This window comes from Sphaeroforma arctica (assembly GCF_001186125.1).
Source record: "Sphaeroforma arctica JP610 unplaced genomic scaffold supercont1.502, whole genome shotgun sequence".
NCBI lineage: Eukaryota > Ichthyosporea > Ichthyophonida > Sphaeroforma > Sphaeroforma arctica.
Window position 1 is genome coordinate 27,809 of NW_014040056.1, and position 6,686 is coordinate 34,494.

Consider the following 6,686-nt stretch of genomic DNA (forward strand, 5'->3'; position numbering starts at 1 on the left):
AGGTTCTTTGAGAACCTGACGAACTCTTTTCGTTGAATACAATCACTTGCTTTTGGGGTATTTGTTTGTATCATCAATGGCTTGTTGTGTACGAATTTCAACTTTCTTACCTATTTCAGTACGTATACTATCTCAATATTGCCCAGTAGCATTTGGTGTAATAATACAGAAACGTGTGTAAGCGTAAGGAACTTAGGACCAGTGCTGCTACCTCTTATGTATTTTCCTGAGAGGGGGAAGTTATATTGAGCAGTGAGATACAGTACCGCCAAACTCTCTACGCTCAACTGAATATGAAGCCATAACCGGCGTAGCACGACAAAGTGCATTTCTGAACAAAATCTAAAACACGGTGTCCAAATCGTTGGGTTGATTCGTCAAAGACGTACTATGTTGGTTTGTTCAATCATTCACCCAATGTACTACAAAACCGGAAAGTTCGCAGTTTAAATTTTGACCTAGGTAAATTAGGTTATGGCAACCAATCAGTTGGTACTATGCTAGTACTATTGTCCAGCAATCCGTCTAGGAGTGGTGATCCCAGGGTGGAACGTTCAGAGAAATTCATCCAGGAGTGGATCGTGCGGACAAAGATCAAAACATTCGCGACACTTTCCAGCATTGTAGTAAAATAGGTAAATAATTGAACGAATGAACTCAGTACTATGTTCGACGGTTTAGTCATTCACCTAGTATAGTACAGTAATAGGTTGGTTAGTTCAGTCATTTACCTAATTTACTACAGTATTAGGTTGGCTGGTTCATTCATTCACCTTATATAAAACGAAACCGGAAAGATCGCGAGTTTGAATCTTGTCGTGGTTAGATTTTGAGTTAAGAGTCAATCAACTGGTACTATGTCAGCACTATTGCCCAACGCAGAATTTTCAGAAAAGATCCGCATAGAATTGGTGATCCCGCCATCACATATATAAACATATGAGTAAATATATGTAGTACCACGTACTTGTCGTAAATGCAGTAAATAGCATCGTAATTTCATTATCCATCGAAGTGCAGACTTCCTGTGACTGCTATCTCTTGCTATTGCAATATATAATATATTATACTGCTATTTATGATATTTATTTATTCTACGGAATCAGGTTCAGAAAAATATCGAAATACTTGCGACACTTACAGTTTTATGGGAAACTAAGTATATGTCTAAACAAACAAACTTATTACTAGGTTGGTTGGTTCAGTCATTCAAAAAGTATACCACAACCTACGTCTCGCCTGATCATGAACGCATACGCACCTATGCCTTTGCAGGTTATTTATCTTCCCTATCGCCGAGTGTACATATGCAGGCCTGGAACGCCTTTGCAAGTACGGGGGTTCAGTATTGTATCTGATGTGTGCTCGTTGATAGTCTTCTTGACCACTGAAATTCTCAAGGTGGGTGCTATAGTTTTATTGCACGCCAGCCGCCGCACGGCGCCAATACCTCTATTAATACGCGGCGACCCTTCGGGCGTGTGGGTGGCCATAGACAAAACTCCACTGATGCCGATGACTCAGTTGACGCTACTTGGCGTGCCAAAAGGCGTGGTAAGCCAATCATATTGGCAATATCTACGCCGAAACATTTTGTATTTTTTGTCGTCATATTTGTGTTGATTATCCTTGCCCTTTTTCTATCTATACTAAATATGACCTAAATTCCCGTGTGCACACAACCCCAAGTATACATATTAGTGTCTCCTCTGTTTTAGTAGCTATACATAGAATATGGGTGTTGGAGGTCTAATTCCGGTATAGATGTTTTATATTTACGTGTGGTGAGCTTGCGGACATAGAAGAATCTGTCAAACTGACAATGTCAATGTTGATTCACAAGTTCTGGAATGTTCATGAAACAGAAATTGTCTGTAATATAAAGTCAACCGAGATTGTTATGAAAGGTTTAAAATAGATATATGGCGGAAGATTAATGTAGTGAATAATTGGATAAAGAGGATAACAGTATTACCAGTATTCGATGGAAAGAGAGTGGTTGGTAAGTGAGCTAATGCATCGCGATCTAAGAAACGCATGCATGCAGTAGAAGGGGTCGACTGTGACGGTGAAAGTATATATAAGGCGTGTAAGTCGACAGTTGGTGCTTTGCGAGAATGATAATGAGTATGCTTGCGGAGAATGAAATAGACTTTATACTCGCTCCGCAGGAAGTGGAACAACTGATCACTTACCGGTAGCGCACAGAAATAGCTGACTATTGTATATGCTATGTTTTAGACCGTGAGAAAAATTTCATAGATATTTACCTTTATAGAAATAGAAGACTAGAGAGACTATTCAAATATGATGATGTTAGTGTAAGATTTGGTTCATTTTGAGAGAAACCTAGTGAATGTGAAGTGTGGCCATCGATATCGCAAGAGTTTTTATATTACGTAAGGATATATGGACTTGACGACATGCTATATCTGTGTGCCTGTCTGTTTAAAACAGACTATAGGCAGCGTACTGGTGTATGGCCTACGGGCCAATTGAAATACATAAGGGTGGGGCTTGTCACAGTTGATTCAATTTTACAATATCGGCATTCTTCTGATCTAAGCAAATTGGTTTAGACCGCATATGTTTTACTGTCAGCCAGTATATGATCCATTCGACAAAAGATTCTCAAAGGGAAGACATCAAGCAGAAAAGATATAAGACACATATGAATGCATACGGTCCAGGTGTGTATACTCCGTGGTTACATCTTATTACTACTACTATATTAAATATAGAGTACTGTATTATGTGGGCGGCTGGTGGGCATGAAGTGAATTCCCGAAGTGCGTTAAATGAACTACAAACTTGTTACTGACACAACTGTAGGATAGCCAACTTTACACGTAATATGCCTCTCGTAGACCTCACTTGTATGAATCGTGTGCACTTACGTGCGTATTCTACAAGTCATGGTCGGTCTATATCTCAGCGTGCAACTAATGTAAAGTGGATGCGCGAGTATATTACTGCTTGTATAAACTCTCGCATAACTACAACCACACGCAAAGTTATAAGCGAGAACCCAGACGCACTATTGTCTAAACATAAATAGATGCAAGAGGTTTAGGTTAAAGAGATGTCTAAACTAGAATTAGTCCCTTACACAAATACGAATCTAGTTAAGATCGATGTAAGCCAAGATATAGTGAGACTATTTCGACAGAGAAGATGGATACTCCTCCACGGGACAAAACGAACAGCAAAAACGGCCTACAGTGGAGCTGAAAATGGGACTATCAGAATCAGAAGGTAATGATCTGGTGATGTATGTCCAAGCCAAGGTAGGGCGATCGATGAATAACACGCCGCAAGAAATATTTTTACGTTTGATGTGTACACCTGTGCGTAAAGGTAATCAAATGCGATATAGAATAGATGTAATGAAGTGCATGCAGAGCTTTGTTTTTCGCAACTCGGATGCATTCATATTCGTACAGCATTAGAAATAATGATAGAACTTAGTAGCAGTGAACCACTGTTGGTGAGAATACTTGGAGCGACAGAGATGTTGTCGCGAGAATTGTGTCAAACATCCCTGCTGTTAATGTGATTGAGCCTCCTATAAGCAAATCATCTGATTTCACCACTATGTAAAATAGCGAATAATAGTAGAAGCACATGCTAACGCATATTTCCTGGAATGCGTTTGAACGTAAAGGCATGGACAGAATATTCTATTTCTGAAAATTGGAAATTACAAACGTACGCAGAGTATGGAGTTCTACTGTGGACAATTAAGTGGTTGTTTTATAAATTGTCTGTTTTCCACTAAAATTGGGATTTCTACAAAACAGGGTTTCAAGTGAATTTGATACTTGGCGATGGCACTTCATATATTCCTAAATCTTCTCAGCGCAAGGTATTCCATTGAGACATGGGATATGATTTTTGACTTCTCCTAGCTAGCCAACTAGATGTGCCCGTCTATTCCTTAAATGGGATGGAGAGTTAGATACCAATGGATGGGGTATAAGTACAAATGTGCCACTGCACCAGCTCGGTGTTTTGATTTACTTTATTTTTTCTCAAATTGGAGTTAGCGATATTTTATTAGTGATTGTGACTGAAGGATTGTTTTGAGACATGAAATTAGATTTTATGCATCCCATGGAATAGATTCTGATCTCAGATAAGAAAACTAAATAAACCTAGACCGACGTAGTGAAAGATTAAAGCGGAGCCATACAGGCAACAGTCTCAGTCTATCCACTAATCTTTTAGATCACTTACGAGGGCTGAAGTTGAACTTATTTTCACTTTTTGTAATTTGATTCTTTAACATAAGTTTATAAACGTAAACAATTTGATATATTATAGTCAGCCTGGATAGACCGATTTTACATAATGTTAAGTTTATAATACGCTATCGATATTATAACGATTTCCAAAGGAAAGAAAGCCATTAAGGCTACAACTACTAAAGGATTTACGATGAGAAGCACTGTGCCAGCTGACGCCCCGGCAGCAGCCGAAAGTTGTAGCGACGACGAAAGTCACACAGCAACAATCAGTCAGGGTCCCACCTAGAAGAAAGCACACTCGTGTACCAGATACAGGCGTAGGTGCGTCTGAATCTACCAGGACTTCGAAAACGAGAAAGGTTAAGAACGTAAAAAGGAAGCAATTTGATACATAATAGTCAGCCTGGATAGACCGACTTTACATAGTGTTAAGATTTATAATACGTTATCGATATTATGACGATTTCCAAAGGAAAGAAAGCCGTTAAGGCTAAAACTACTAAACGATTTACGGTGAGAAGCACTGCGCCAGCTGACGCCCCGGCAGCAGCCAAAAGTGTAGCGACGACGAAAGTTACACCGCAACAATCTGTCAGGGTCCCACCTAGAAGAAAGCACACTCGTGTACCAGATTCAGGCGTAGGTGCGTCTGAATCTACAAGGACTTCGAAAAAGAGAAAGGTTAAGAACGTAAAAGAGAAGCATGACTATTTATCTGCTGAAAGCTCTGAAAGTTATGGCACTAGGGCTAACAGAAAATATGCACTGGAAGATTCAGTGGAATCAGAGTGATGACAAAACAGTTGACACTAACTATGGAATCGTACGCAATGAAATGACAGTCAAGAACGTTCCGTTATCACACGCTCTACGAAGTGTTTAAGGATTTAGCAGTGCATATTCGGGAGTCAGAGGAGTATGATACAGATGGCGAAACAAGCCAGTGGAGGAGGAGAGATATAAGGATCCGAGACGGTCAAGGGAGGAGCTCGAATGGGCATTCACGGTGGAACAGGCCGAGTTGAATGAAGAGAGAGCAGCTGATGGTAAACAACCTGCAGAGAAGAATGACCATTTTGATGATGGATCAGGATTGGATGAGTGGGGAGGACTAGATCAATAATTTCATTCGTCGTTTGTAGCACAGCCAAAGGCATCGGCGAGGCCAGCTTAGAGATTAGACTTTGAAATGAGACATTCTTACCAATAACGGATTCGTGCCGAAGAAGAACCCCAACGTGAATGGATTAAACAGAAGGCAGCAATAGCTTGTACTTTTCGCTCGGGTGTACGGGAATTATATTTTCCGGATGTATATAGAACAATGCCGAAAAGATCAACATCGCCGCGATACATTATGAACGTAGCGGTATAGTATTTCGGATATGAACTGTTTAGAAGGCAGCAATAGCTTGTACTTTTCGCTCGGGTGTACGGGAATTATATTTTCCGGATGTATATAGAACAATGCCGAAAAGATCAACATCGCCGCGATACATTATGAACGTAGCGGTATAGTATTTCGGATATGAACTGTTTAAGAATAGTAAATAATATGAGACGTTGAAACAAGATGCCGAGCAAGATAAGCGAGACCTAACTGGAGAGTTTGGAACGAAGCGAGAAGGGAGTTTGCGCATCTGTCTTAATGTGCAATTAGGAACGCACTTACAGACTTCCCGACATTGATTTCGACGCCGTGGACACTACATGAATGACGTCAAGAATTATCGACTAATCTTCTTCAGACTGGCGATCTGGTTGGCTGAACGGAGGACAAACTAGGTAACGGTAATAATCCAAAGAAACCTATGTTCGGTTGAGCCATCTCTGTCGCTACCGAAGTATTCAGATATAAATAGATTTGGACAATTAAATAGTCCTATCAGTAGGTCTACTCCAAATGTTATCTTCGACATATTAAACGGGCTTTTTAATGGACCATATCCAAATATCTTGTTTGTAAAATGGAAAAGGTATCTCTTTATTAATAAAACCGATAAAAACCATTTAAGGAAAACTTAAATTAAGTACTTTTTAAAAGAGTACGTTTTTATACAAGATTCTAACGTAGAGGCCCGGCTATTATAGGGGATAATACATGAAGAAGTGTTAGCTTACGAAATGCTATATGAATGAGATAAATATTCGATGCTTAGGACATCATCATGCGAGCGTCGAGTTCACCGGATCAAGGGGATACCTTTGTAGGAACTTTGTCTGCTGACGTAGGCCCAGCAATTTATCTCAAAGTATAGGAAGCGACACTTCACTGTCCGGTAGTTTTGTCTCGTTAGCATCCAGATAATTTCGTAAACGTTGTCGAATGTAATCTGGCTCGGACAAGTCTTGGGCCATACGAAAATTGATCGGTTCCAGTAGTTCATTTTTAACGTTGCGATTAATCTCCAGGATTGGTGATACTAATCTGGATAAGTC